This window comes from Sparus aurata, chromosome 22 (genome assembly GCF_900880675.1).
Source record: "Sparus aurata chromosome 22, fSpaAur1.1, whole genome shotgun sequence".
Lineage (NCBI taxonomy): Eukaryota > Metazoa > Chordata > Actinopteri > Spariformes > Sparidae > Sparus > Sparus aurata.
The window spans coordinates 10877640-10900053 of record NC_044208.1 but is presented as its reverse complement, the minus strand read 5'-3'; positions in this window follow the sequence as shown (position 1 = coordinate 10900053).

Here is a 22414-nt window from a genome sequence, read left to right as displayed (position 1 = left end):
GCTACATTTGCATTAATTTCTGTCATGTGTGACAACGGCAACACCTTTGTATTAATGTATTGACTCACATCAGTTTGGATGGATTATCTGCATTTTTTTTTGTTTATGTTGGTTTGCAGGTTTCAAAAAATATATGAATTATATATATATATATATATATATATATATATATATATATATATATATATATATATATATATATATATATATATATATATATATATATATACACACACACGCACACACGCACACACACACGTGTATGGTAGTGCAAGTGCACTTTCCCACAGCAGTGAATCACTTTATGCATTTCTTTTCTAGACCCAAAGCCATTAGTGAACTGCTGGGCACTGAATCTGAGAGGCTGACAGTGAGTCTGAACACACATGCACACACACACACACACACACACACACACACACACACACACACACAGGCTAAACAGGCTGAATGTGAGCCAGCAGGAGGGAAATGTCAGGACAATGTCAGGGTGTTAGCTTGGCATGGCACGGCTGGGCTCGCCTCGGAAAGCCTCTGAATGTCACCACTCTGGAGACTGGAGGAGGCCCACACTCACGGGCACACACTCACACACACACACACACACACACACGTGCGCACACACAGATCTGGAAAAGAGGGGAAAAAAAGCGAGGGATCTGTGTTGCACTCCAGCAGTGGTCATGTCAGGGGAAAATGGCCGATGAGACGTCTCTGGCTGCCTTTATAAGGTCACATCTGAATGTCACTCACTGATGATTAAAAAATGATCCCAAAACTCAGGTCATTTGTGCCTGTATGTGTGCATGTGATGGGCATGGAAGCAAAATGAAGGCTTGACTGACCATCAGGGTTTGAACGCTTCTGAGTCCTGAATCAATCCTTACTGATGTAATGTAGTGAAGTGTTTTGTTACTCAGTGTTTTGCTTTGATTAGTTGAGCTGTAGCACCAGACTTTTATGCTCATGGGCGGATATTGGATTGGATTGCATAAGACTGTACAGATGTTGACGTTATTGTTTGTAAGTCTAGAAATGACTAATGTTTTTTCAACCCCTAACCCTTAACCCTTACAGGGTTAAGGGTTGAATTAAATTAGAGAAAAACCCAAATACCAATATGCTCCTTGCCCCACTTAGCCCCACCCCTCCGTTTTGCTCGTTCAAGTCTCGAGGTCAGGTGTTTTAAAAGTATATCGGTCCTTTTCTCTATAACAATCCTAAACTGTGGCTACTAGTTTGCTGATGATTCCCATCCAGGTTTAACCGGTAAGTCTGAGGGGCTGAACCAGCGACCTTCTGTTTGCTTCTCTAACTTTTAGGCCACCACTTTTCACTACTGATGATGTAAATGGTGGACATACCACAATTGCTGCAAGAGGAATCCCTACAACTCATCAGACCACATTTAAATTTAGGGCAAAAGGTGACGGCACATTTGAAACATCTGGTCACATCTAGTTTTTACATGAACGCAACGGTATTGAAGGGTTGTGCCATTTCATACTGGGAGATTTTAACCATTACCTCATGTAACTCTGTTCTGAGGGGCAAGGGGGCACTCAAAAACCAGGGATAGCTGTAAAAACTGGAAATGGGACGTATCTGCTTTACATGGTTAATCCACCAGAGAGCACTGATGTTGTTTCACCAATTGTCCTGTTCAGTACATCGAGGGATCATTGTCAAAAATGCTGAAAAAATATGAAAGAAAGTATGAAAATATGAATACTGAACAATATTTTTCTGAATTCTCGTAAAAAAGGAAAATACTGCATGTGCTCGACTCTAGATAAATAGCAGAAACCAAGGGTGCAGCACTTTTATTACGTGGGTCTTCAACACAAGGATGCCTCAAAACAAGTCATTCTATTCGATTACATTTACAGGTGCACTGAAACGCCGACCCATCAACGGAAAGAAAGGCCATTAAGAAGACCTCTGACTGAATTCATGAATTGAAATGGCAGCTGCGTCTGAGCTTCAGGGCAGTGAGTTTAAACATGAGGTTTGGTACGCAGGGAGTCATTTTGACCTGCAGACTGAAACATCAAACCTGCAGTCAGCGTGATTCATACCCACTACTCTGAAATATTAGCTGCGGATGGAAAACAAATCATTTGCATCATCCTATCAATCTCACCGGTGTTTCTGTCGAATTGAGGTTGGGAACAAGAACATAAAGTATTGAGAAGCCGCTCCGGTGGACCCGCTGCTGTTTCGCTTCGCTTCGCTTCCCGAGACGCAGGTAGTTTATTAGTTTGTCAGCCGGCTGAATCATTCATGAAAACAAAGAAAAAGTCACAGTGACTTATGACTTATCTCTCTCAGGGCGGAGTGAAAAAGTAAATACTGTCCTTTGCTCTCTCACACACACATACACACCTACACCTCCAGGCCGGGGCCTTGTGGGAAGCAGAACAAGATGCTGTGAAAGATAAATGAGGAGGATAAACTGCTGTTTGGCTCTGTGTGCCGCTGCTCTCGTTGAAAGCCATTCAAAAGGGCAAAACGAAGAGGGCAGATCTTCATTGATCACAATGACCCCCCAGAGGATAAACAGACAATAACTCTGCAACACACACACACACACAAGCACAAGCACTGCTGAGGGAGCAGCTGTATACCTACACAAAGACATAAACACACCGATCGCTGGTAAAAGACTATTCAGAGTCGCGCGCGCGCACACACACACACACACACACACACACACACCAGCAAATGATCATAATCTTTCCTTTGCAACACTCACACGCACACACTGCACACCTGCAGCAGTCTGCAAGTAGTTGAAGTAAATGAGGTACCCGACGGTTAAACACAAGTGTGTGTGTGTGTGTGTGTGTGTTAGTGTGTGTGTGTGTGTGTGTGTGTGTGTTTATCTGCTCAGTCATGCATGGCTGTAAATGTTAGCATCTTTGGCTAGCTAGCTTTTAAGAGCAGGATCTTGCTGTGCTCCTAATCATTAACTAACTCCTGTACGCCCTCATACAAAGACGGAGCACTTACACAACATGTGGCGAGTGTAGTGATTCTCCATGTCAACAGGGTTTTGTCTGGTGGTATGAATGAGAGAAACTAGTGGTAAATCTCTGACTTTCATTACAATCAATCTGTGATGTCAAGGACACCTTAAACCACTGTGAAGACAGAGGAACTTCACATGAATTAACAGCAAACAGTGCAGATAAAAGTCTTAACATATGTGACCAAATGAGACATCCTTTTTCTTATTCAAGGATGTTTGTATCGGGCTTCAATCTCAGTTTCAAAATTAACACCCACACACACACACACAAACACACACGCACAGCAAGCACCGAAAAGAGTGGCCATTGATGCAAGTCCTCCATGTAGATTGGTCAGATAATGAAGCGAGGCTGTTAAGTCCGAGGATGAGATGATGATTGCCAGGCAGCCCCCCAAAAAAACAAATTAAAGCATTAAAGCCTCGGGCTCATTTCTATATTAATGCAGCCATGATGAGTTTCTACATTAATAGAAGAAGGATGATTATCCACTGCCGGTTTTTTTTTTATTAAAGTTCAGCCAAACCTGACCGGAATAGAGATTTCAAGGACTGTTAGATCTGAAAACATCTATTTAAAACGGTGTTCCAACACATTGTGCTGAGCTCGATTTAACTGTACAGACACTGAGATCATCTGAAGCCCCACACAGACGGCACGATGATGAGAGGTGAGGAGGGTTAGATCGAGTGCCAATTTATGAGAGCATACTAGACGTTTTTAGTGATAATGATGATGATGATGATGATGTGGTGCCTGAGACACACATCTACAAATCCATCAAGCAGAGTTTCTTTCAGAGCAGGACTAAGTTTAAATTGTGAGTTTAAAGCGCAGTATTCGGAGCCATGGCCTGACAAATATTGACAAACACATATGAAGGTAATGTTATAGGTCAGTGTTGAAGGTTTTCTCACATACAGTCAGTGTGAAAAGGAAAGAAAAAGAAGCGACAGACAGACTTTTTGAATTCAGTGTACTTCCTCACCTCTGCATCCTCTTCCATTTGCTGGCTCCTCTGATTGCTGGTTTCATAAAGTTGAAGGATTGGTGGCCACAGCGTTCTCAGTTCCCTCATCAAAGAGGTATGTGTGTGTGTGTGTGTGTGTATGTGTGTGTGTGTGTGTGGAGGGGTCTCAGACTGTTCAACGATATAACAAGCACTCTGTTTGAAGAATACCGATGAGCTTCAGTTTGTACGAGCTGGGTGATGTTCAATCAGAGCTGGTTTGTAAGATGTGTTTGTGTCTGGCTACACCTGAAATCAGATGTGTTGACGGTGCTTCACCACAGTGTGTGCTGTGGTAAGGACATCAACTCACTACGCACCGCGGTGACACGGCTTTCCAGTACATCGAAAAATAGATCCATCATCTCGCTCTCCAAGCGATCACGCCGCCCGCCAAGTCGCAGGGCAGGAAATGTATTTCGGCACAGCTGTCTGTGTTTTTCTTCCAAAGAGCTTTGCTGGTCGCCACTTAAGGGCACATCTGTCCCTCTGGATTTGACGATGTGCTGCTAGTCACGCAAAAACCCTCTTTGAAACCCCATGTGAGCGGTCAGAGAGGCCGGACTGAGACACTTATGTAGAAATTGGAAATGAATCTTACCTCATATCAACTCCACATGGGGTTTGATTCTGATTTGCACAGGTCACATTTCATTATATTTTTTTGTTGTCTAGACTCTCTCAAATCAATTTGGATAGAATCTGGATATGCCAAAGGTCATATTTGTGCTGGCAGCCTGAACATTGTTGCCACAATGACGTAACCCTTGCTGCATATCAGCGAGTGGCGTACCAGACCTTTGTCATACGGATGCAGTTTTGTTAGCTTCGGCAAGAAAACTAAAATACGACACATTACGATATGATACGATAAATAATGATATTGTGTGTGACACTAGCGCTTTTACACCAAGCGTGCCCAAGTTGAGGGTCCTCTTGCAGAGCGTACACTGTGCTTCAGATTCATAATGAGGTACGGCTTTTAACCAACTGAATTCTGGTTGTTCAAGCCAGCACTCTCCCATAGTTGCAGATTCCGCAGCCAAAGTCTTTCCGGAGCTGGTGAAGTGTACAGTGATAAATTCTGACCGGGCTGTTGGAAAAATGCCACTTACGTCCCTGGATACTTCAGAAAGAAGTACAACACACAGAGCTAACTGAGAATCTCACCAACACATTTCCCCAAAACAAAAACAAAAAAGGCGACGATAGAAGCGGTAAATGAACGTACATATTTAAAACCTAACTAAATGTAATTTAAGACCTCCATGCAAAATATGGACATATTTAAGACTTGTCAAGGCCTAAAATTGAGATGGTCAAATTTGAGACTTTTTAAGACTTTTTAAGACCCCTTGGAATGTTGAACACACAAAATGGCAACAAATAGTTGTGTAACAAATTAAAAACAAGAGTAAAACAGCTGGTCAGCTCCTTTCTTACTTCCACACAACTGCCCAACCACTGAGTGAGGTGGGTGTGAACGTCGGTTGTCGGTTTCACACAGTTACAGAAATGGTTGGAAGCAGCCTCTCCTCATCTGCCGTTGAAAAGGCGTCGGGGGCATGAGGTTTCTGAACTTACTTCACCAGCCGACCGTCAGTTCTGCTGGAGAACACTGGCCCCTTCAGTTCAGCGCTCAGGTTGGATCACAGTGATCCGTCTCTGTCCACGGTGCTGAAACATTCAAAGACCTCATCGCTTTCAGTGTCTCTCTCCAAGGTGCTGAAGAGGGCAAACCCAGTCATTCATTATTCATTATGTAATCTGCTAGATATATAGTTATAGGTCCACTGAGAATTACGGTGCTTCGGCAGACGGAAATTATCTCACAATCTGACATTAAAAGTAAGATTTGCGGTCACTGAGCGGTCATTTACCGTGATGTATCGAGACAGAGGGGAAAACAGCACTGAAAATGTATTCTCATAAGCAAATCCCCTAATTATTTATTCATTTACTGACATGATGTCCCTATAGAGTCACTCTGTTTCTACCTCTGCTGTAGCGAAAGCAGCACTTTGGCTCTCGTTCAATCAATGTTAAACAAAACGAATCAGAAACAGTGACAGTTAGGACCATTATCGTGGTGGGTTTTCATTCAGCATCGACGTAAATCCAAGATATGATGGAATGTTACCGTCAGCTGGAAATCCACCGAACTTCATTTGCATCCTTGGGCAGTCCTGTTCAGAGCCAGATGTGTAAAAGAAAGACTCCTGAACGGCAAAAGTCGGTATTCTCTCTCAGACCAGGCGAGAGGAGATGCTGTTGGCACGTCGCAGCAGGCTCTTCTTCTGAGATGCTGCTGAGCCGGGCCAGCATGACTCTCTGAGTCACTGGCTTAGAAAAAAAAACACACAAAAAAAAAAAACCACAAAAAAAACACAGAGGAGTAATCAGGCTACTGGCTCAAAAACATTGGAGTCTATGTGAAAAGTAAAAGTGATGCTGTATCTCCTGACAAATGGCATCCATCTCATCAACCAGGTATTTGTATGAGGAGACTGCAATTTCTACATTGTTGGTTGTCACTGGACGATCAGAAGAAAGGACAAAAAAATTCCCCCTTTTTTATTTGTACTGATGACTTGAGCATTTTTGACACGCAGTTGGAACTAGCCACAGACACAGGTTTGAATTTTGGTGCAGCTTTCAAACACACTGACTTTTTTTTGTCTACATGAAATACTAGAATGGCACCCAAACCCAGTCTACCTAAATAGGCCTGGTGTTTACATCGAGATCCACGCATTATCCCCTGAGAAATTGACAAAAATGTTGAAAATCTTTTCTTATCTTGCAACATTTAAAAAAAGTTAGAAAAGACTCCTGGCTCTGTGCCTTTATACAGAGCTGCACCAAAAGTGAATGGATCCATTCTGAGCTGAGAACCCATCCTCCATCCAAGTCTTGGAAATATGCTCTGTAGTTTTTGGTGCTTTAGTAAATTAATGGAGTAGATATGTATGCAGAAACTCAAGCTGTATGTTGCTATATGTAATACAATTTTAGGCACAAAAACAACTTGGTTATGGTTAGTTGAGCATCATGGTTTGGCTTAAAATACCTCTTTTGGTTGCCACAAACATGACTGTAAGTGTTCCGATACTTCCTTTAAAACACCCACTTCTGTCGCCAACAAACGTGGAACCTGGAGATGGCCCAAATCCCTGTGAAAAATATCCAGTTCTGGTCTCCACACTGGAAACTTCCCCAGCTCTCCTTAAATACATTCAGCAGTGTCACGCTAACAGATGCAGCGACGCAGCCTCATCGTCTGTAACTCCCCGCCTCAGTCAAATAACATGTGATGTGACACGATATGACAGAAAAAACTACCCGGTATGTGCGGTTTCTTATATCCTGGCAACTGGGATGGCTTTTTTTTTTTTTTTGTGCAATCCTGCAAACAAACCAACAAATGGCATAATATAATCACAAGATTATGATCACTTTCTTTTGTATCCGGAGCGATGCTTCATTGGCATTAAGATGCGAAGCGGGATATATTTGAATAGCGGGTAGTTAAATGAGTTTTGTGTTTGTGTTTGCAGACCGCGGAACGGTTTTGTTTTGTCGGTAAACCAGGCGGTGACTTCCTTAAACCTTGAGATGCAACAGTGTCCTTGCGTTGTAATGGAAACATCATTACCTCTGGAACCTTCACGCCTGCTCATACAGAGTGTGTTCACCCTGCGCACCACTGCACCTGCCGCCACACCAGCAGCTCAGAGGTCTGTGTTACTGGAGGTATAATAAACTCTGCTGCTGTGGTAATTTAGATCAAAGTTAATGATCTTATCGCATTAATTATGAATTACCTGCTGACCGTCTGCTGGTCTCTCCCTCTTCTGTATTTGGTGTGTTTGTATCAAAAAGCCTCGTTTCTGGCAGACTCGTGTGCATTCGGTGGTTGAAAAATGTGTGTATGTCATCTTCTCTTCCTGTTCACAGCACATACAGCATGTATGTATGGTCGCATGTGAGGAAAAAGGGATATGCTTATACACCGGGGTATTATTCATGAGACAACTACACACACATACACACACTCCTCTCTCTCTCTTCTCTCGTCTTGATTTCCATTCAGAACGGTCTGTACTCCAATTAACCACCTCTGGAAAGTTCACCCTCCTCCTGCTGCTATTGATCCACCAGTCAGTTAACTAGACAGAGGAGGGCGGAGGAGCAGGGAGGTGTGCTTATGTGTGTGTGTGTGTGTGTGTGTGAGTGTGTTAAGTATCTTAGAAGAAAAGCTTGAGAGTGGATGCAGCGCTCATTAGCAGTGCAGGCTCGGAGTAAACCTCACAGTAACATCGGTTTCATCTTGAACAATGATGTCTGCGAGAGTGCGAATCCTGTCGTTTTACTCTGATGTGAAATAGAAGATATTTACCACACAGAAGCAAAACAAAACTGTTAAACCGAGTTCAAATTCTGACATGTACAATCGATGGAAACACATTTTGAGAAGTGTTGAGTGTACGGTGAAAAAAGGCAGTAGTTTTGGCATGTTTTGAGTTAACATCGTTTAAAAAACACGACCCAATCACCAGAATAAATGCAAGAACATGTCTGCAAAACAACAGATGCGTTTTAACTGGACGTTTCTTTACGTTGCAACTTTGCGTTTGTTTGGGTTGAACTCTATATTTTCCTCTCTTTGGTCACAATGCTGTGCTTATGCTTTGTTGGTTGGGGTCAGAAACACACCATGGTTTGGCTTAAAATAACTGTTTGGTTGGCAGGTTCACAGGCGGATATGATCCGGCTTCCTATGAAAAACAAAAATGGATATAAATATCTTCATGGTTTCTTAATAAACACCTGATTTCGTCGCCACAAACACCGCTGGAAATGTTCTGTGTTCAAAAGCCAGAACAGACTATTCGTCTTTACCCGTGGCTGCAAAGTGATTTTCCCACGAGGTTGCGGCGATTAATTACAAACATGCTCGGCGATACATCATGCGACACAATTGTATTCTGCTCTGAAGCTGTATGTTGTGAGCGCACTCACAGCAGACATCGTTGTGAAAGTGAGTGAGCGGCGCTGTGCGTTCTGCAGACACATGTTTTTGGTTGTGGGATGAGAGATCCAAGGTAAGCAATTTATTACTGTAGGTTTCATTGGATTGCCAGTAAACTCAACTCACTCTTTGCAGACAATAAATGCCCAGCGGTGCTGTGATATTATTTTCGGGATGATGCCTCTTCATCATTCCCTCTCTGCTATGTGCTGACTCAAAATGCTAGTCTCCAGGGTGTCAGCTAACAAGTTCAGCTTCAGCAACATGCATTAATCTTAAGTTTTTGTACATAAAGGAACAGGGCGCCCAACACAGACGATTCAGCCATTATTTTCTCACCCTCTACTCCATGCTGTTGGTAAGTAAGGTGAAGTTTCTTAGCCAACAAAACATTTCTGGAGCCTCACATCGGCTGAAGCAGATGGATGCCTGTTTTAAACCGGGAAAAAACCAACAGAGAATAAAAACATCTTCTGGTGTAAGTCAAGTCTCTAGTGGCCCAGAGTGTTAGCACGCACCTCTTCTGAAGTTCAAACCTACGTTGAGGGGATAAATAACTTTTTTAATCAATTCGAGATCGCTGGGCCTGGATTTTACGAACCACAGAGAGCCATTTCATTTTTTTAGAGTGCATACCTCCACCAACTCCCAGCAGTCTCCTTTTGTACTCACTCATAGGTGCAAGCCAACTGAATATGCCTGACTTTTTCCATCAGGATTAAAGCATTATTCAATGGGAAATGAACAAAACATTTTGAAAAGGCCCTTTAATCTGATCCACACCAAAAAATGTAATGGTGTCTATTGTGGGCTGAGGTCCATCCTCCAAATCTGGTGAAAAATTCCTTCCATAGTTTTTGTGTAATCCTACTGACAACCAACCAACCAACCGACCGACCAGATGGACAGACGCAGGCGAAAACATCGTAGGTTCACTGTACAAATTATTGTCATTTCCCTGAAAATACAGTATTTCAAAATAAAGTACAATATGATACTGAAAGAAGAACTGGTAAGGTAACTGTTATATTCCAAATAATTACCAATCATGCATTTCAAAAGTGTGTTTAGATTTTTATTGTGAAAATCTGGTAATTGTTAACTTAATCATACCTAATAATCATTCTCGGTCATCACGTATGTGCCACTAGAAGTTTGTGACGGTGTCTGTATCTGCAGACTTTATTATCTTATCAGTTTACTATGTTTAAAATGTTTCTATGTACACAACAACCCAAAGTGTGACCCGCCCAATCAACTATCTTACTTCAGAATCGTTCATTCTTTGAATGCTGTGTACAAACAGCAACCAACACATCCTGCATAATATTCCTTTAAATCCAGAGATACAATGACTGAGGCCTTGGTTACCCACTGATCAGCAGTTTGATTCGCTAACTTTAGTCAGAAACACTCACCAAATAACAAATGGCAAAGAGATTTAACTTGGCAGAATGGGTTTTCTCTCTGGAACGATTTCTCCTGCAGCACCGCGGCACAGCAGCGTGCAGAGAAGTGAGGAAATTAACCTGGAAATTAAGAGCCTCCAGCATGCATACAACAGAGCTTGAACTTAATGCAGGTGGAGGCAGGGGCGGAGAGAATTGTTGGAAATGTCTGAAGCAGTGACAGTTGAGTGTGAGCTGGAAGGCGTTAAAAAAAACAGGCCACCAAATCAGTGTGAGGCTGAATGGGATGGCAACGGTAGGCTCCCTGTCACAGCCTGGTACACCAGGACTCATTTTACTAAAGCACGCTCACATCATGTCAGATGAAACAACTCACAGTTATTAGATTCTCCCCGAGGAAACCCAACATGCCTATTCTCCGAACAAAAACTGTTGATGTATTTTTAATAATGCAGGAGCGGTGCCACATCCCTGGCATTTCCCCCAGCTAACCCTGTTTTACACTGTCTTGTTTACACGTCTCTGCTCTTTTTTCACTGTTGTTTGTATTGGTTGTATTTCTATTTCTGTAAGCTGCTGAGAAGCTGCAGCTCCTCTGCTAGGTTCTATTTTGAAGGACGAGGGTGGTGATATTCTAATAAATCTTAATGTCACCAACATACAGTGATGTGTTGTCTGGTTAGTTTAGTCTTCAGTGCTTGATGAGATCCCATTTTTGTTTCTTTATACTATTAAAAAAATGTTGAAGAGCTTCACTGGTTCACATGTTTCTTCATTTCCATGAACACACACACTTAAATTAATTTCAGCCAACCCCAATACATCACCCTGTGGCTCACTAAAGCAGATTGTTAACGTTTGTTATTTAAAAAAACAAAACATAAGGAACGTTTTTAAGTTCTTTAACATCTTTAAGAAGAGCAAATGGTCCAAGGCCACAGATTGAACGGTAGGGAAGATTTTAAATATTACACACATTTTTGGCTTTTTGTCGGCAAAATACGGAAAAAAACATAGGATGTTATCAATGATCAAGATTTTCATGTTACGTTTACCTATAGTAAAACATAAAGATTACACATGTAGTTTTATTATTCATGCCAAAAAAACTAAAGCAACCAATCAATCTGCATATGTCCCTTGACGAGCACCAGCGTTGTGAGGCAGACTGAACATTTGTTGTCACATAGTTAAGTTGTAAAACTCACAGTTTAGGCTTGATGAGGCTTAAAATGATCAAGGTTTGGGTTAAAATTAGTTGGTTTGCTGTGTAAAAGTAACACAATATAGATGACGTAAGTTAAGTACATTACGACCACATGTGAGCGGTAGGGGCAGTGTTGGGCCAGTATGGGGATGTGACAACAATAATTCCGAGGACAATGTGGCACTGTGGTTCAAAAGCAACATCACATCCTTACATTACGTCACCTGACTTCCTCTTTAGCTCCCGTCATAATCACTGTGGCCACTAGAGGACGCGAGTGGACACGTCAATACTGCTTGACTGGGGTTCTGCTCTCCTGTAGATCTTTACTACGGAAGTGACCGTGAAATATCGTAAGAAGCTGACTAACAAACAACACAATGGTCCAAAACTTCCCTCCAAACAAAGGTTCGTAGAATTAACACAACGAGTCTGTCCAGCAATCTGTCAAAGACACATCTAACTGTGACTGTTCAAATGTCCCACATTATTGTGCATTGCATGGATGATGTGAAGTAGAGAAGAGAAACTTCCACATTAGCATTGATGCTGCAGTATTTATGCGGTGTAAATTCCTCCCAGTTCTGAAACTGAGGCAGTTTGAATATTCAACAGAAGCTCCAAAGCAGAAAACCCCTCATTTTGCACTCCAAGATGTGGACACAACTAGTAATTTGGCAGCATTAATTAGACACAGAGAGGAAAGAGAGGCTGTGTGTGTGTGTGTGTGTGTGTGCATGTGCATGTATATTTGAAAGGAGAGCCAAAGAAAGAGTATAGATCTGCAGAGGCTGAAAGTGGAATGTGAGTCATAGATTAGTCTGACTTTAATTAATGATATGGGCCCGGAGCTGTCACATCCAGACATCGCACGGCCGAAGAAGAAGTGTGAGACACTTAAACGAGCCAAAGGGTGAAGGAGACGAATAAAAATCAAGGATGCTGGACCTTTTTTAAACATTTTTTTGCCTCAGTCTCCTCCCTTTTCAAATATAAGTATATAACTTTATTCTTAAGTGAGAGATTCTCACCAGAAAAGTACCAGATTAAAGAGTAGACACAAACAACCGTTGTGTTGGCTCCAGCATCTTTTTCAACAGAGGTCTCCTCTATGCTAGAGTTGGAAAACGTCTCAGAACCAAAGCATCTAAATATGTTTCCCATCCTCTCTTCCCTCTCGTCTTATCCCCTGTCTCCTGCGTCTCAGAGTGTAATTGAAGCCGGGCTTTCAGAGAAAGTTTATTTCTCCACCCACTTCCAATCGACCGCAACACATTTTCCTCCTCCTTTTACCTCAAACCTCCCTTTGTGAGGAGGAAAAGAGACGGGTCGCAAATAAATCACTCAGCATGTCGAGAGCTACACACACACACACACATACACACACACACACACACACACACACACACACACGGTCTCTGATTACACATTCTTTAGATTCTCTCTGATTGGCATGCAGCACAATATCAGTAATTACTGTTGGGGAGTCGGCACAGATAGAGGGATGTCAGCGAGCGGGGAAGAGAGGCGTCAAGGCAGCGATGCTTCGCCACTAAACGGAAGTCATTTTGTGAAGAGGGAGAACAGATGGAGGGAGACGAGCATCGCTGTGTCAAGCAGACACTTGTTTTTCACCTCACAAGTGTATCTGGTAAAAGTTTTTATATCCAAGTCCTTGTAATGGAAATAACTGTATGAGTAGATGACTATGTAATGACCATCATTAATAGTTATTAGTTTTTTCACTGTCCCGCCGGTTAATTTCGCCAAATTTTACAAACACTCCTTGCCTGCCTCAATTTAAGTGTTCAGTGATGCCATGCATTGTAAGAAAGCTCAGATTCTCATGATCCTATTCATGCAAATCATTTCAAGATAAAACCACATCAGCGAACGCGTGCTAACAAACTAGCATGTAGAAGATTTTGACAACTCATCAATAAAGTCTCTCAGTAGTGCATCAAAATCTGTTGTCTTACTCCCAAATCCAGTAGATCCATTTCAGTAACATATGTAGTCGAAAGATCGCAGCACTCCATGATTAAATGGTGACAACATGGCAAAAAAACTGCAATCATGGAATCGTTTCACAGCAGACACACCACTATCCCTCTACACCTGAGATGGCAGCCATTAGAGCAGATATGAGCTTAATGCCCACACTGGAGCCTATAACAGCCAGTGAATGATTGTGTAGCCATGTGACCCACTCTGTCTTTTTTTCCTTTCTCCATATCCACATAGAAGCCAACCTCCCATCATGTAACCAATGTGATTTCAAATCCAGGAATATATATTTTATATGCATTTTTAAAGGTCCCATATTATACTGTTTTTCATCAATTTCACCCAGCTGTCAGAGGTCCAACAACACTGTATTCGATATGTATTGCCCCAAACCCATCCGTGGTCCTGAATTTCAGCTGTCTAATAGTTGTTCTATTGAGCTCTCCTGAGAGCAGGCTGTTTCTGTGTCTGCACCTTTAAATGCTAATGAGCTCTGTTTGTCAACGCCTACTTGGAGAGCCTTGCCTGCTACGTCACTCTCAGGGAGAGGATGCCCCTTGCGTTAGCGGTAGCATGCGCTAATGTTTTATGGTGGATGTAATGCTATGGCTTGCAGAAGATGCTCCTGAAGAAGTACAGACTCTGCGGCTGCAGCAGGACGTTTCAGAATGGTTAGTGTGTCTGAATAATGTTAGTTTGTTCTATGTGTTGTTACAGTTACTATAATGTAGCTAATGGCTAACAGCTAGCCAAAGCTGTGTTTGTCTACAACACAGTCTCCAAACTCTTGGACACTGTTCGCATCGTCTCTGCCTCCAGTCTGCACATGTTTCCAGACTTTTTACTGTGACAACCAAGCTCCCTTGTAATATTATTAATATTAAACTCGCTTCAAACGCCATTGCTTAGCAGACCGAAGCGGAGATTACTAGTTAGCCAATTTCCAGCTGACTTCACCATACTCGTCGGCACCTGTAAATACTATCAAACCGCGGCGACACTTATCGGTGGCTCGGGTGCAGTTGCTGGGTCCAGTATGGTTGGGACTGATCCTTTTACGAGGGTCAGTGTCGAGGCAAAGCCAGCTTTGTACTGACCCTCGTTACTGAAGCAGTCCGATGTGAAGTGGTTAGCACACACATACAAGCTAACATGAACCGCAGCCGGCACGTTGTCATTAAAATATGAAACACAACCGCTGTCTCTTCTGTTGTTCTGTAGCTGGGACAGAATATACACACTTATGTTGATTTTTACAACCAACAACAGAGCAATTTGCGTGTCTAGCTCTGAGCGACGACGTTGTGAAACACTGCTATCTCACCGCCGGACACACTGAACTTCACCTCGGGGATGGACTCTCAGATATACCGCGCAGCGGAGGCTAGCCTATATAAATGACTCCTTTCGTTACGTAACGACAGGAGCTGAATCTGAACAGCCTGTAGGAGCACTGTTTTACCAGTGGGTGGGCTGCAGAGACCATGCAGGACTCGCTTGTTTTCCTCATTCTGGGAGTTGGCAGGCTCAGGGAGGACCAGCTTATATATGTAGAGACCAGAGAAAACTTGTTTTTTCATAATGTGGGACCTTTAACCCTCTAAGACCCACTGTTGTAATATTACAACGTTACCTTTAGCCACCCTAAAAAACAATCTGTTACATTTTATCTTGTTTTTTTACCACATTTACATAGTCATTGGGTCCTATTGTTCAGTCTCACAATGCTATTGGATAGTACATTTGTTTATAAGTCCGGCCTCATGGCCCTGAACTCACACAACCTCTCATGGTTTCCTTCGGACAACATTGCTTTGTTTCATTGGACTAAATTTATCAGATTTAAGTAAGTAAAATGTCTTTTATATTTTTTGTTGTTGTTATTACAATGTCTAGAACATGTACATATGTAGTTTTTGTAGAATAGATTCATCAAGTTTCATTTAGAGCTTGTTATATAATTGTTGCAATATTACAACGTTGGGTGAGTGTGGTAGTCAAAATAGCAGGCTTGTTGCAGTGGGAACAAACAGGTTGTATTCTCTCCACTACACTACTGCCTGAAATAGAGTGTTTTTTTATACATGGAAAGTATACATACTACCCTTGGGTTCAAGTTTGACTGATTTAAAAGTTTATCTCTAAAAAAATGTAGTTAATTTGATCAGACTGACCTAAAATTCCACAACTTTGTCCACAAAGAGGATATCATCAGACATTCAGTTCTCAGAAAGTTGAACATTTTCCTGATTGTGGATGTGTGGATGTAAGTGGGGGTATGCATGTTTTCCTTTTAGTATGATAATTAGAGGGCATTACAAGCAGTATTGTCATGTCAAGGCAGTATTGTGTGACTTAATGGTTGGTGATTGGGATGCACATTTCTTTTAGCATGATAAGTAGAGAGCATAGGCTAAGCCATTTACATTTACATTTAGGGCATTTAGCAGATGCTTTTGTCCAAAGTGACTTACAATAAGCAGACAGTATTGTCTGCCTGGAAAACATTGGGGAATGCACTATGTGGGAACAGCCAGGCAGGTGCGCCTGCCCAACTGTGACCTTGAAGACGAGAAGAGCTTGAAGAAAAAGGGGAGAGGAAGCGATGATGTCAGAGTGGAGGGGAATCACAACATCTGTGCTGTCAAATGGTCTGACAACAGGGCCATCACACTTGTGTTATCCTTTGCTGGACCTGAACCTGTGCAGAAGATTCAACGCTGGGACAAAGCCAGCCGAACCTACACTGAAGTTGAGAGGCCTTACATTGTTGGTGTCAACAACAAGTACAAGGGAGTTGTGGATTTGTTGGACTCATTTACAGCCAAATAGAGGTCACCCATTAAATCTCGTCGCTGGTACATGTACATCTTCTGGCACACCATCATCCTCTCTCAAGATCTCTCGCAAAGAGACAATGAACAGGAGACAGTTTCAGGCACAGCCAGCATCCTCTCGTATCCTGGTGAACACGGCGCTCCAAACTCCAAAGAGAGGACGACCATCTTCAGGCAAAGGGAGCCCAGCAACAGCGACATCAGGAAGCTCTCTGACTCCTCAGAAGAGACCATCCAAGAGAAGTGCACACCTCCCATTGGATGTACGCAAGGACCTAGTTGCGCATTTCCCAGTGAAGACAGGGAGAGGAAGCTGCAGACATTGCACGAAAGGATACACTAACATGCAATGCAGCAAGTGTGATGTTCACCTTTGCTTTTCAGACGACAAGAACTGTTTGTGGGACTTTCACTATGAATGAAAGTCAGCCATGAAAAGGAAAAAAAGGAATGAAGAAGTCACTAGAAAAAGCTATTTAATAAAAAAAAAAAATAATAATAATTCTTCATAAAAATATGAATGTGTGATTATTATTAATGTTATATACCTTTATGGGGCTAATTAAGCAATCAACTCTGCAAATGAATCCTTAGTTGTCCTGAATTGTTGTTCAGAGAACATGAGTACACATACAGAAATTCTGCTCCCACCTAAGCCCAACGTTGCAATATTACAACATTTCTCTAAAAACGTACATAAACATTTTTTTTTCAAAAACTCTTTAATTTTTGCATCAGAGGCCTCCTACAACAACATCTGAAGGGTCAAAAAATTTTTTTTTTAGGTTTTTCTATATTTGGGTCTTACAGGGTTAAAGCCAGAAACTTTGGACTATTTTATATGCACAAAGTTAGTGTAAGTAAGGGGGCGGGGGGCACTCCTGACAACTTCCTATGACTCTGTGGTGGCATCAGCCATTTTCTATGAAGTAGTCTGCTGGAGCAGACAGCAGGAGACTTGATAATCTTATCAAGAAGGCCAGCTCCATCCTGGGATGCCCTCTTGACCCAGTGCAGGTGGTGGGAGAGAGCAGGATGATGGATCAGCTGCCATCGCTGCTAGTGAAGGAGTCCCGCCCCCTGCAGGTCACTGTCACAGCCCCGGGCAGCTCCTTCAGTGATAGACTGATACACCCCAAGTGTGTGAGGGAGAGGTATCACAGGTCCTTCCTTCCTGCTGCTGTCAGACTGCACAACCAGCACTGCTCCTATTAGACCTCACTGTGTAATACAAACTCTATACATAACTAATTTCTCATTACTATTATAGGCTAATGCTTGCTGGGAAATGAATGAATGCAGGCTTCAATCCCGTTCTTTTGAGTTTATTTCCATGTTTTCTGTGAGCCAACCAGCTATATTTCAAACTGTTCTATTCCAGGGTCATGTCCGTGAACCACAACATCATGTTCATGCAGTCAAGAAATAATGTTGAGTCATGGGTGAATCATGAATCAACATAACATCAAAATGCCATTACCTCATGTTGTTTCAGTTCCCTTCTTCAAGTAAAAGAGGGGAAAATTGAAAAAAAAAACAAGATTACAGAAGACAAATGAAAGCAAATATCTCAGGTCAGGGTAGAGCACAAATCCAGATACATCTGCCAGCTGATCTAATGCTGACACTACCCTGCTAAATGTTAAATGACATACTGTGCAAGGCCTTTGACTGCTTCAAAAGTAATTAAAATCTTAAAAAGCTATTCTAAAATGAACAATGGGCCATTACAACTTTGATTTAATTGGAGTTATGTGGTGTTTTGGATTACTTTCAGGCCAAAAGAGTTGGCCAACTGGGAGTTGTAATAGCTGTGGAACGAAATTAGATTGCAAATGGATTAATCCATATCTGAGATAGACAGAAATCTCACCGCCGATAGAGGTGAGACTGCTGTCTCGCCTCAGAACAGAATTAAAGGAGTCAACTCGATGTTAGACGGTGGCAACTTGTTCATGAATTATAGCTTCACTCAATTAAACAACATTTAAACCCCATTGACACGGGACAGAAAACCACCACCAACACTCACTAACATTTGGCTTTTTACTGTCAGTGGGAAGAAGTGAAATTGGCATTCATTCTTGGGTCAAATGACTCTGAAGTCGAGGCTTTTTATTAGCTCTAGCTTAGATAGCCAGTCATGGAAAGGGACGTGCAAAGTTTCAAACGTGATACTTTGACGTGCACTGAAATTAAGGACGTTGTTGCGTAAATACTTTTCCATTCTTCTTCTTTTTTCAACTTTATCTAACTTTCAGTGTCAATAACACTGATCATCAAACATTGTTCAACATTCTTTGACAAAGGGCATCTCGTTCTATTTACCTTTTTCAACAGCATCTGATAAGGTCCGCAGATACAACATAACTGCAGTCAATCTTTGCAGAAAAATCTTCATTTTCATTTGCAGTCTTGCTTTCATGTGCTCCGTTATGTAGGCATGTTTCAGTCTCTGAGTCCATTGGGTTTCTGTCAGTAAAGGTGTTTTCCTCCCATGTACAGTAATGATATTTCTTGCAATCAACAGGAGTATACAAAGTACATACCTCCAATCTCTTACTGTTACATTTCTGAAGGTACTCCCAGTACAAACAACATAGATCCATTGGAATGGCAATGTTCATTATCTTTTCAATCTCCCCTACTGTTTCCTGTTTTCAGCAATGATGTGCAAATTTTGGAGCAAGATAGAAATTTTAATCCGTGGTGAAACAGTAGTAGAAGAATTGTTCTGACAGCTTACAAATACGTAAGGAAAACTGCACTCAGGCACTTTTAAACCTCATGCTCTGAACAGAAAGTCCTTACAGTGAAGCTATTTGTTTTAGACACAGACACACTCCCGTTGAGTTTTATTAGGGGCTCGGTGGAGTACCTCCATTACAGACATTCATCCAAGTGACAGTAATGCACCAATAAAACAGACAGGGAAAGGCTGCAGACCACCAGATGACCACCAGCACACTAACATGCTCGTCTCTCGAACGAAATAATCAACTTAGGATGTCTGCTGTATTCCAGGAAACATTCTGTGATGAAGAGCTGTTATAAACTCTTCTGCGAACACTTCCCAATATCTTACTCGGATAGTGATTTCTTAGGTAACATGTCTTCTAACAGGTTCGTAGATTTCATCAGAGTGTACACACATTCTTTATTCAAGCAGAAATACAGATACTTGTGTAAAAAAAGATTGACTGATTCAACAGCAGAAGCAAGAAAGGAAAGGCCCTGAAACACACTCAAAGTGTAAAAGTCAGCATTGTAGTCAAGAACGCCTGAACCAAGACCAAGTCATGACCAAGACCAGAGTGTGTCAAGGCCGAGACAAGACAAAGGCCAGTAGGAGTCTCACACTGCACTGAAAAGGTGTTAGTGTCTGAGACGAGACCCAAAAAAAGACTGATCTTGAGTGCTACAACTCTAATAAAAGTGAAAAGTAACCCTCTGAAGGGCATGCCATGCTGCCATTTCTGTACAAAGCTAACTGAACCTGAGCCAACGTCACTACCAGTGTTGGGTGTAACGCGTTACAAAGTAACGTAATATATTACACATTACACATTACTCTCAAAAATGAGTTACTCGTTACAAAGTAACCGGCCAGGGGCCGTCAATAATGTAACAGTGATTGGTTGGGGTTTGGCACGAGGCATCTTTCACCATCACCGATTGATTAGTCGCCACTAGCAAGGGGAGATGGGATAACAATGGCAGCGTCAACAACAAGAGCAGAACATGCTGCTGCATGCGACTTGCCTGAAGTCCCCCCGCTGCGTAAAGCCACTGTTGACGTATGGAGATACAAACATTACTTTGAATTTGTTGAACGTAAGGAAAATAACTTGACTGTAAGGTACACACTTTGTCTGTATTGGAAACTTCTCTCCACCGCTGCTAACACTACCTCAAACTTAATGAAGCACCTACAGAGACAGCACGCACACGCACAAAGCTTGTTGCTAAGGAACCATGGAGCAACATGAATGAATTTTTATAGAGCAATTAGAAAGAATGTAACGAGTAACGTAACTAGTAATGTAACTAATTACTTTCTTCAGGGAGTAGTCATGTAATGTAAGGCATTACTATTTTTTTGAGTAATGTGTAATGTGTAATATAATACTTTTTTGAGAAACGAGCCCCAACACTGGTCACTACACGCCTTTTTCTTCACATGATCCGTGATATGCACTGATAGGTTGAAATCAGCCTAACCCCTGTGATGTAGGCAAGGTGGCACATGTGCCTGTTTTTTTTTTTTTTGTTTTTTTTTTTATGTAAGGTGTAGAAAGTACAGATATTTGATGTTTAACTGTAGGGAAGAAAAAATTAAAACTTTGTAGTAGTACAGGTACCTGCAAAATCTACGTAAGCACAATAATGAAGTATTAGTACTTTGTTCTCCTCCCATCTCTGAATGTTGATTGCAGTTAACAAGAAACATTTAACATGATAAGCTCAAAATGTATTGAAAATTACCCAAACATGAGCAACATGATTCATCTGCTATTTCCCAATTACCAGTACATTTATCGTTTGTGATTTCTTTAATACATTTCCAGGAAACTTCCAAATTCTAACTTCTGCTGATCATGACATACTAATTTCAGACTGGCTTCTGTGTAACTCCTCCTCAGTAGGCCACTAAATGTAAGTGATTTGTTGCAGCTCTAGACCACAAATGTCAGCCTCATGGTGGCACTAGAGGAAAGTTCAGAGGGATCACTGAACTCATCTGGGGAACATGAATGTCTGTACAAAGTTAATCTTTTAACTTATGAATGTTAAATATCCGCTGTTGAAGCAAGCTCTTTCTGTGCAAAACCAAAACTTGATATTTGTTGTTTTTGAACGCAAATAGTATATTTTACTTATCGTTTCGATGAGTTTGTCTGTTCTCACAATGTGCTTCAACACACACAGAACCTGACCTTGTACAATCAATGCTGGCAGCATCATAGCTGCCAAAAAATGTTTTTCCACTTCAGGGATTAACTTGGTATCCCATATCTCTCTGTCCTAACACTCTTTCAGGCATGAGTGTCTTGTTTGGGATTATTTTTTGTGAAAGCTTATTGATGGAAAACCATTGAGTGAGCACAAAAACAAACTCAGACTGTAATCAATCTGAAAGTCAGGATTGGAGAGCGTGCAGGGACAGAATTCAGACAAATCCCGAAGCTGTTTTTGTACAGTTGGGATTTTGCATGCAATGGGCACAAACTGCTGTAATTAAAAAATGTGCAAATGTGAGACAGAACAACCTGAAACCTCGCACCCTCTTACTGCTGTACAAGACACCTTTTTTTTACACTGTCCTGTCATTATTCATAAGTGATCCATTTGCAGTCTAAATAAAACCACTCCTAATTAGACATTTCCTTGCAATCTTTTTGAGTCACCACAGAAAACAAACGTAGAAAAAGCACACTGGCTATTAGTCACTGCAACTTGTCCGAGATGTAATAAGAGAGGAGACACACTACTTAAAGCATTTTGAATTAAAAAGTCTGTAGTATCAGACACAAAAGAAAATTCTGCATGTGTAGTAGCACATTCTGATGGGGAAAAAGCAATTTAAACCTTATTTAGGGGCATCTACGTCTTTAAAGCAACAAAATATAACTTCCTAGAGCTAGATTGTTGATTGTTGTTCCTCAGCGCCAGGTAATCTGACGCTGATTCGTACAACTAACTGAGGATGAGCCTCAGCAATCAACCATCTAACTTGGGGGAAGTTGCATTTCCTTGCATTAAGTGGTGATGTGGTGAAGTTCTGGCTCCATCCTGATTCATTTAGGTAGGGGCCTGGTCTTGTTAGATCAAAATAATGGCCCAAGGGGGTTGCCAAGATGGCCGCCAAGTGGCTGGACCT